Raw genomic sequence first — 10,692 nt, 5'->3', positions numbered from 1 at the left:
ATAGATCAGTCCCACTTGCATTTAGTGTAATCCCTCCAGACCTGAGTGGTGACCCATCAGTACAGAAGCTGTGTGGCCCTGAAGCTTGGCCAAAGCACTCTTCTCTGTAAGAAGGATGTGGCATTTGCCTCTGAAATCTTTACATTTGGCTGTGAACCCCCACCACCAATAATGTTTTCTTAATAAGTACACCTAAAGATTTTGAGGCATCTTTCATCCTTGGAATATTAATAGATTTTGAAAAATTTAAAGGATAAATTTGCAAAGCACAAATGACATTTGTAAAAATTCAGGCAAGACACAAATATTACAGGTATTAGAATTCATTTGATTTGCAGTTTTTAATTGTGCCTGGCAGAGAGTAGGAGTGCAATAAATGTTTACTGAATGTTGAATAAATAAAGTGAATTTGGACATAAGCAGAGAGCCCTTGTTGCATTGTAAATCACTGCAAAAGTACGTTTTTACAGACATCATTGGGATGCAATCGTATCTTCTTGACCTTCTTATGCCTTTATTGATGTGTTTTGACTGATGCTAAGAAGATGCTAGTTTAAAAGGAGGCGCCTATAATTTAAAAACATGATTTTTACCATCTCCTAACACTTCACGAAGGTCAAGAGGGTAGATAAACAACTTCCTACAGCTGCTGCTACATCTGGCACACGCCTTCAGCAGAAAGTATGCGCTGAAAAGATAAACACGTCAGGTTGTATCTACTTGCACGCCTATGCTTTTTGTGTCTGAACTTGACCCTTAGCCATTAAGTTTAAAACCAGGCTTGACATTAATGAATAAAAATTCAAAAGAAGTTATGCTGAAATGAAATTACAGGCATTCCCAAGAGGACATATTTCTCTGATGGTTTTGAGGTTAACTTGGATTTTGTAATCCTGGCTCAGCATTTTATCTTTGTTGCTTCCTTCTGGGAATCATCTCATCTTGATTTCTGTGCAGTTTCGGGTCCCTTATGATTTCCTAATTGTTCTGTCTAGGTGGATTTACTTATATATGGCTATGTGTCAAGTGTTACTTCATTTTGTGACCTCTTGAGGATGCTTCCAGCTCTGAGATTCTGCGACACTTGAGGTATACCTAAACTTTGCAGGTAAGTTTTCAAAGTAGTCATCACACAGAATTCTCTTCTAGCTTTTAAGTGAATAATCTGTTGGTGGATTATCTTGCATACTTCTTATAAATACTGCTGATGACTCAGAGCCTTAAGAAACCTATTCAGCCTGGATCCTTTCACTGAAGACTTTAGGGATTAGGTATGACTTTATAATGTTCACTCATTGTATTTGTGATGAGGCTGGGAATGCTCTCAATGAACATTTATTGAATCAAACAGAGACGTCTCAATTCCAAGTTGATTTTCCTATCCAGGAAACCACAGCAGCTGTCAAACATAGTATTGCTGATTCTCTTTGCTAACTAAGCATCCAGATGCTATTATTCACATCGTTTGGATCTGTTCACATATTCCTATCTCAAATATTTTCCACAGAACCAAGTTATGTCTTTATATAATATGCTTAAGTTTGTGAGAATTATAATTTCAATCCCCTGTCCTTGTTTATTGCCACAAATAATCGTTGATGTAAGTATATTGGTTTTCCTAGTATTATGTTCAACACATCTGAAACTTCTAGAATAACATTTGAATATTCTGTTTCTTTTTGTGGTGGCAGACACAGCCTCTGTGGTGGTCATTTCTGCATTGATCCTTGACCAACAAATGCAGGTATCCAGGCATGATGTTTACACTCTGTTTTTGCCAAATTGCTGGGTGAGCACTTTACAAGATCAGAGTGTTCTCTATCTCCTCATTAGCATTTAGAGAACCTTGGCAACAGGGATGGAGCCATAGGAGGGAAGCCGGCTGCTATTTAAATGGAGGAAAGTCACTCTATGGCTGATAAGCAGAGGAGTGATAAATTGCAATCTGCCTTTCAGCCTTAGGAATTCACAGTGCGGGTCTATCTTGAACCCGGTCGCATCTGATGAACTTTTACTTTCTACAACATCATCTGAGGGCAGCGATAGTGGCGAAGTAATGTCCTTGCATGGTCTGCATTGGATACCTGTCAGTTGGTTTACAGATAATCTACAGACCACAGAGTATTTTGCTGATGTACTTAAGACCAGAAACACAGCAGCAGGAGATGCTATGTTCAGAAGGCTTCTAGGAATAAGAGTCGCCAGTCTGCAGTATTATGTTTCCGCTTTAAGAAAGATCAAAATATTGTTGATAAACACTAGGTTTTAGACCTGTACAAAGCCCTGTAAATGCATGCTTGTTTTTCTTTAAACTTAGGAATACTGTACCTGTTGACATGGTAAATACGAATAAAACTCCAGGGATAAACTGGGAAGCCCCTTCATCTGCACGGGGTGGGGGGCATAGTTTGAGAAAAAAGTATTGTTGACCCAGTTTGGTTTCTAGTTATTCTCCACTGGTGCACATTTGTGATTTCCACATTGTCTATGTGAGAACCTTCAGGGTTGTGATGGGGGTGTAGAGCATCCCTCATGTCTAGCACAGTGCCTGATAATCACAGTTATTAAATAAATATTTGTGAACAAATGAAAGGCTAGAACTGTGATTTATTGAGTCACATGCCTGGCTGTTCTCACTGATGCCTGTTTTTTGGGTTAAGTTGCTGTGATTGAGCAACAGGTATCCAGCATGACTATGAAGTTATGACATGGATGGATTATGGAATTATGCCTATGAAGTCATAACATGGGTGGCTTTTGGAATTAGGCTTTACTTACACACATTCCTGATGGCTACTGCGTGTTTAATGCTGGGCAGAGGGCAATGAGGAAAGAGAAGAATGATGCATGATCTCTGTCTTCAAAGAGTTTTTAACCTAGATGGGAGACAAGACTAAAAGACTTTCAACAATAGCATATTCACGGGAGTCTAAACGATATAGTGCTAAATTGTTTATCCTAGGGTGTGAGAGCTTGGGGGCTGTTACTCTCATCATCTGGTTTTATTCTACTTCAGACAGTTCATGGCATTAAGTAGAATTATAGAACGTTAGGGTGAAATGAGACCTCTCAGGAGTTTTGATACCTTTTCGTCCAGCTCATTTTTTTTGGATGAGAACACCAAGAGGTTAAGTGTCTTGTCCAAGAGCACATGATTACACAGTCAGTGGCAATCTTCAGTTATTTCTCTAGGATTTTGGTTCCAAAGTATGCTAGGGCCCCAGGCTCATGCCAAGAGTTTGCTTTGTTTCTAAACGAAGCCTTTGTTTTGTGATAATAAAGCCCCTATTGCGTGGGTTCTAAGATAGATGCAACTTATCCTGAATTCTACTCCTTAGCAAATATATTAAAGTTAGTTTCCACTGTGTCTGTATTTTCTTTCTTTCTTTTTTTCGTAAAGAAAAACAGCCCCTTAGGATTATGCCCATAATCTGCACAGTGTAAGAAATGTTGGAAGTCATGCATGTCATCTGATATTTAACAGTAAACATTTCTTGAGCCCAGTGGCCCAGGCCCCTGCTCTTTCCATCCACCACCTCACTTAATCGTCATAATCACCCTGTGAGGCAGACAGGGAGGCTTAGAGAGTTTAAGGAACTCATCTAAGTTCTCAGAGATAGCATGTGCTGGGGTTACAGTGTGAACCCAACAAGTCAGGCTCCAGAGCCTGTGGCCTGAACTGCAGCTCCACAGTACTCGTGCATTTTAAATGCCAGACCCCTAAAAGTTGGCATGGTGGGAACCCACCACACCTCCGAGCCACTGGAGCATTCCAACATCCATCCAGAATCTTGGCTGCACCCTCTCTGTGCTTCTCCTTTTCAAATGTTCACATCTTTTCAAGAAGGAGATATCAGTGCTAGGACTACCTCAGGGCACTGTTTAGCCCGTTGCGAATTTAAACATACGAGTCATAACCCATCAGCTCTTATATTTTCAGTGACTATCCCTTCTCTTTCCTTCCCTCCCCTCCCCTCCCCTCCCCTCTCCTCTCCTTCCTTTCCCTTTCTTTCCTGCTTGCTTTTTTTCGTCAGATTTAGTGAAAAATCTGGAAGGATTGAATTGATTGGAGAATGTTACAACAGCTATAGAATTTACGGTACCTTATAGAACTGGTGATTTGGTGAAAAGTTAATTATTTTAAGCATTTCTCCTTTTCCTTAGTCCATTTTTAAATTTTCTTTTTAAGGTAAAATAAGAATGGAGAAGCAGGAAGCAACCTCGTGGTTTCAGTGTAGCTCACCCACTGATCCTTCTAGGGGAGCCTCCTGTCCTGCAGAGCATTGGAATCTAGGACATCTAATCCACCCAGAGGGAGCTTCAGATTTGATTAGGCCCTTGGAATTCAGCTTAGAAAATGAGCTGTTAAAAAGTTGAGGCAAAATAGAGAGTGGTCCCCTGACTCTTCGGGTGGGTTGGTGGCCTCTGTGAGCAGGAAGTGTTCTGATGTGCTGACAATGAGGAAACAGGCCGTGTTTTTGTTTATTTTCTCATAAAGTGCTGATGAACAAATGAGGGAGTTGCATTAAGGGGCTCCAAAGGCAAGCTGTGAAGAGAGATTGGGGTTTATCAGCCTTTTAGCTTGGTTTCCTTTGGAAAGAATGCTTATGACATGGCCGGGCTCTGCAAGCCTGCCGGTCCGCCGCCTCCTCCTGGCACCCCTCCTCCCCTCACACCGCTTGATAACTTTGAATGCCTCAAAGTGATGTCAGCCCTTTTTGGCAGATGGGGAGAAGGTAGGCTTCATGGATTCCTTAATAAAAGAAGCAAATGCATGAGAGATAAAGCCAATTTCCACACACTAAATAACCTTTTTTTGTTGTTTTATTGTGCTTGGCCTAATAGTTCTAAATTTAATTTCTGGACTCCTTTAAAGAGATACCTAGGAAATTGGTGGTGGGGAGGTGGAGTTGGAGAGGGTTTCTGTTGGGAGGAACATTCATATTTTGGGGGCTCTAAGATCTTACCTGCCATAAGAGTGGAAGAACGTCAGAAAAATAAGGGAAGCATTGCCTATAGCTGTGAATAAATCTGTCACTTGGAAGATAGAAGTTCTTAAGCAGCATACCTTAAAAAAAAAAAAAGGATGAACTTTGAATCCTTGGTGGAGCAAGGCATGAAATAAAGAAATAAGTGGGCTTCCCTGGTGACGCAGTGGTTGAGAGTCCGCCTGCCGATGCAGGGGACGTGGTGGGTTCGTGACCTGGTCCGGGAAGATCCCACATGCGGCGGAGCGGCTGGGCCCGTGAGCCATGGCTGCTGAACTTGTGCGTCCGGAGCCAGTGCTCCGCAGCGGGAGAGGCCACAGCAGTGAGAGGCCCACGTACCACCAAAAAAAAAAAAAAAAGAGAGAAATAAGTGATCAAATAAATTAAAAATAATTAAATAACCCAGAAGCTTGCTTTGCTGCTAAACTCTGTGTCCTTACAAGTTTCATAAAGAATGATTCTAGAGCAGTCATTATCACTGCTCCTCAGTTGTGGTTACATCAGCTTCAAAGGTCATTCCATCTTCCTCTGGGGGAGAAAAGAAGTCTGTTTCCCTGAGCTAGAGTTGACATCGTAGGGGTAAGGTAATGTCTGGTAAAAGAACTCACTAAAAATCAAGTTTGACCAGTGTGCTTCTGAGTCAAGGGATTTAAAATGTTTCACAGATGACAGCAGTTTTAACCAATGTGACCTCAAGTAATCCAATAAAAAATAGAAATAAGTGGTTCAGAAATGGATTTGACCCATTCCTGAAGGTTTTTCAGGTGTTTTTATTTTTTAAATTTCTTGCAATGCATGAATATACAATGAAAATAATAATGGGGGTTTGGAAGTAATTGGATTATATATTGGAAGAAGATGAAATATTTGATGTGAAACTCAGTCTGCTCAGAAATCAAGACTAGCATACACTTTGCTCTTTCTTGCTGTGTGTTTTAATATATGTGAGGATCCAGCATCTGACAGCTGAAGCATTTACTATCAGGTACAAAAGAGTAATGTGGTCTAGTGGAATCTCCAGCTTGGTATTCACTAAAAACGAAGACCAATGCAAGTTAGTGGAGCCAGTCAACAATACTGATGGAGAGAGCTTTTTATTTCCTTCTTGAGTGGGCATGCTGATGGTATGTTACCATGGGGGAGTGAGTATATGGGAATTTTTGGAAAATGTTCTAGTTACTAACCTTTAATGAGCGTCAGTTTCCCCACATGAGGGTGGAGGTGATGATTGTGGGCTCTGGGGCCAGACTGCTGGAGTCAAGTCCCAGCTCTGTGAGTGACCAGTAGTCAGCTCTTGAACCAGGTTACTCTCTTCTCTCTGCCTTAGTTTGCTCATCTGTAAAATGGAGGCTTCATAACTTACCTCATAGGGTTGAGGGGCTTAAATGAGTTAACACTTGTAATACACTTAGAACAATGACCAGAACAGAGTAGATACCTCATAATTACTTGCTACTGCTACTAATAAACATCACAAATATATGGATTCTTCTTGAGAATTTGCCTGGATTCAGTTTTTCTAGCTGAAAAACTAAAATACATAGGGTGATGAAACATTGTTTAAAACTAAAAGGTTCAGCACTTCCTGGATGTAAGGTACAACTGAAGAAAAAGCTGAGTTTATTATTAAATGTCATTGTGTTACTTTGAAGAGCTCCCATAATATCAGTGGTCTAGACATCCTAGGACTTTAATGTGACCTACCAAAAAAAATAATAACACATATGGCTTATAAAAATACCATACAGGAAGGCCTCAGATCAAAGATACTATTTAAATGTGAAGAATTATTATTTTTATTTTTTTCTATTACTCAGAATTTCCTACCAAAAAAGAAAAAAAATAGGATTTTAGTGAAAAATGCCCCAGCTTTTGTTTTGATATGAGCTAACTACAGAAATAAAGGAGTAGGATCAGTGTTATGAAAACTAAAATTACAATACCGTATTGTAAATATTATGAATTCGTTTGGAAAACTTCAACCTCAGCATCTTTCATCTTTTTTCCACGTTATGTCGCTTAAAAAAAAATTGCCTAAGATTCATGAGGCATATCAGAAGATTTTGATTTTATGATTTTGATTTTTTTAAAAAAATCTTGATTTTGGTTAACAGCAGAACATGTTATTAGAGATCATCTAGTTCACTCCCCTTGTTTCACAGGTAGGGAAACTGAGGCCCAGAAAGAAACAGTGCTTCACTCTACCGGGTAAGGGTGGAGCCCAGACCGGAGCCCAGACCAGAGCCCAGGCGGTGCCTAGCTCTGGCTCTCCCATCTGTACTTCCTTCTGCCTTTTGGAAAGATGAGTGTTTGCGACAGCATCCCTGCCCACCGCCCCACTTCTTCTCCAACATTGCTTCTATTTCTTGCTTTAATTTCGAGTCGGTCTGGAATCCTCAGAAGTTTCTCTGAGTCGCAGCCTCCTCATCTATAAAAGCAGATGATTATCACCTGGTTTGCAGAGCTGTGGTAAGGTCTGCGTGAGGTGACCTTTGGGAAATGCCTGGCAAATGATGAGCTTTCAATAAATATTGTTGTTGAAAATATTGTGATCCTGAGAACCCATGTTTTTGAAAAATATTTAGATCTTAAGAGAGGCAAGAAATTGTTTAAAAATATGTTTTGGGGGAGTCTGGGCTCACCGTGAGCATAGCAAGACTGTCTCTCATTCAGAACTGGTGAACGTTGAGTGCTTTTAGTTTGTAGATGGGTCCTGCTAAGTAGTAGCTGAACAAAGGACAGAAGAGAACTGGACTCTAAAAGCACATCTGACTATAACCACTCATTCCTTCCTTCAAGGATAGGAGGTGTTTCTGAAGATGGAAGAGTGATAACAATATAATAATAATATAGCAGCTACGCTTCAGTAGGGGCTTACTATGGGATGGGCACTTGCCAAGCTCTACACAGAGGTGTCCCCTCTAAATCTCACAGCCACCTTATGAGGTAAGTTCCCATTTTACGTATGAAAAGCTGGGGCTTAGAGTTTAGTAACTCGAACAAGGTAAAGCATAGAGTTAAGGCCCAATCCAGACTTTCTGATTCCAAAGCCCCAACTTTTAACCCCTGTCCAATTTACGTCACTTTTCCCAAATTGTTGGTGGTCAAATTCATCAAATAAGTACTCAATTTTCTACTTTGCTAATGTAGATTCAGTTGATTTCCCAATACCTGGTAGTTTCCCTCTCTTCCAGTGCTGGGGCAAAGGCACCCATAACTGGCATATTAGTTTCCTAGGGCTGCCGTAACAAATTACCACAAACTGGGTGGCTTAAAACTGCAGACATTTGTTCACTCACAGTTCTGGAGGCTAGAAGTCTGAAAGCAAGGTGTTAGGGGGCCTTGCTCCTTCTGAAGTCTGTAGGAATGAATCCTTCCTTGCCTCTGCTAGCTTCTGGTGCTTACCTGGCAATCCTTGGTGTTCCTTGGATTATAACTGCATCACTACAATCTCTGCCTCTGGTTTCACATGGCCTGCCTCCATGTGTGTATGTGTGTGTGAATCTCCCTTTCTTTTCTTTTATAAAGACACCAGTCATTGAATTTAGGCCCTGCTGTGATCCAGTGTGACTTCATCTTAAATAATTTCCTCTGCAAAGACCCTATGTCTAAATAAGATCACATTCTGAGGTTTTGATTGGACATGAATTTGGGGGGAGCCACGATTCAACACTCCACAGCGGTTATACCTGGAAAGAATATTACCTGCATAAGAATCCACCCCCAGAAAGGGTACATTTTTGTCTTTTCTAGGGCACTGTGGTGAGATACAGGCAAAACATAAGGTATTTTTCACTTTAAATTCCTATTATTCCTATAATCAGGTATTTTCTGTTGCAGATTGCAATGGCGCATAATCTGGAATTCATTTCATAAGTCTTTTGAAATTTTAACGGACTGCAAACAAAATATAATTTTTCAGAAGAATTAACGCAGCAGCTCCTTCTGAAGCAGACTCAGAGAGGTTGTGGCCATGAACTCTTCAAGGAGACACCCTGAGAAATGTTCCAAGGCTCACGTCTCCTTCCTTCAGAGCCCCAGGCCTTGGAAAGTGGGACCATTTGTCTCAGGAAGCCATTTATCTGTCTTCTTTGCTGGTGGGAGTGAAAAGTGACAAAACAATGTTATCAGAGGCCGTGTTCACAGTTGTGATAGGCGTCAAGGAGACTCAACTGATCCTACATTTATTTACCAGAACTGCCAATAAGATTTGTGCCCATACAAACGTGTACAATTATGCATCATATTTATGTTGCAAATCTGGTTGAATTGGGAGGAAAAATTGGCATGTTTTTAAGCTGACTTTTTGAGCCCACTTTCATGTTTAAAGCACATTATTTATTTGTCAGCTGTGACTCCAACTTCACTGGTCTTTTTTCCATCCCTGGAAGATGCCAAGCTCATTCCTGCCTCAAAGCCTTTATATCTGTTGCTCCCTCTTCTACAAAACTCTCTTCTTCCAAATCTTCCCAAGGCTTGTTCCTTACTGTCACTCATATTTCCCCTCAAGATGTCTTCCCTAATCGCCCCAGAATCTGTCTATGCCACCCTGTTTTATTTTCACTATAGCATAATCCTAACCCGACTTGTAATTATTACTTTGTCGTAATTGTTCATACATTTGTCTTTCCCACTCTCTATCTAGATTCTAAACTCCCTGAGATCAGAGACCTTGTTTGATTCTCTGCTGTATTCTCAGCACATAGGGTAGTGCCTGGCACGTAGGAGGTGCTCAATTAGTATTTGTCACTGAGTTCCCTTGATGAAGATGTATTCAGTCCTCATCTTAGACTAAAGGGACACCTGGAACTCCATCCAAGAGAACTCAGTGTCCAGTCTCTCTTCCCAGGCAAGCAAGAGGCCAGGTCACTGGACACAGGCTGCTCCAGCCCAGCTGGAATCACCATGGCCGCATTCAGGGAAGGGTAGGAAGGACTTGCCAAGTGCTATACAGCATATCATTGGAGGTCCAAGATGGAGCAAGGCAAGCCAGGCAACTCAGTTATCAACCCAAAGAGAATAGGCAAAGAGGGAAAATCCAGGTTCAAGGAAACAGGAAGGAACAAGGGAAACCAGACCAAAACAATAAGTTTCAAAGTAAAGAATGGGAGGCGGAAGCTGGAGGAAGTTTCTGAACCATGGAATCGTAGATACAGCTGCTTATAGGATCTTTGCCCATGTGCACAGGTGGAAAGGAAGCTATTAAGGGCAGTGACTTAGACTCACTCGCATCAAATCAGACTTTCTATCGGACCAGTTATGATCTTGTGCCCAATCCTAGTCGCTGGATCTTGATCTTTCCCCCAAAACCCAGTGCCTTCCATGTAACCAAGTCCTAGATTTGAATATTAGTCTTGTTCCCAGTTATGGAGAGATGAGTTTAGTAAAGGGCAGAACTAGGTACAGAGTGACAGATCTTCTACTGTGAGTGTATTTGGCAAGCCTCGTTTCTTAGTATTAAGTGTGAGATTTGAAATGTTAAAATACTTATGAAAAATAATTAATAAAGGAAGAACTTACTTAAAGTGAGCTTTGGGAATAAACGGGGGACATATGTTGCCACTTAGCTAGTTATCCCTATGGATAGGCACTTGTTTAATCTTCAGCCAGAACAAAAATGAGGATTTTTCGAGCTGATCTATTAAAGTTTTAAGTGTGCTTCATTCACAGTGAAATCTAAAAAGCCTGAGGAGTTATCGTTGGC

The sequence above is a fragment of the Kogia breviceps genome, chromosome 6 (assembly GCF_026419965.1).
Source record: "Kogia breviceps isolate mKogBre1 chromosome 6, mKogBre1 haplotype 1, whole genome shotgun sequence".
Lineage (NCBI taxonomy): Eukaryota > Metazoa > Chordata > Mammalia > Artiodactyla > Physeteridae > Kogia > Kogia breviceps.
Note: the sequence above shows the minus strand (reverse complement) of the source record.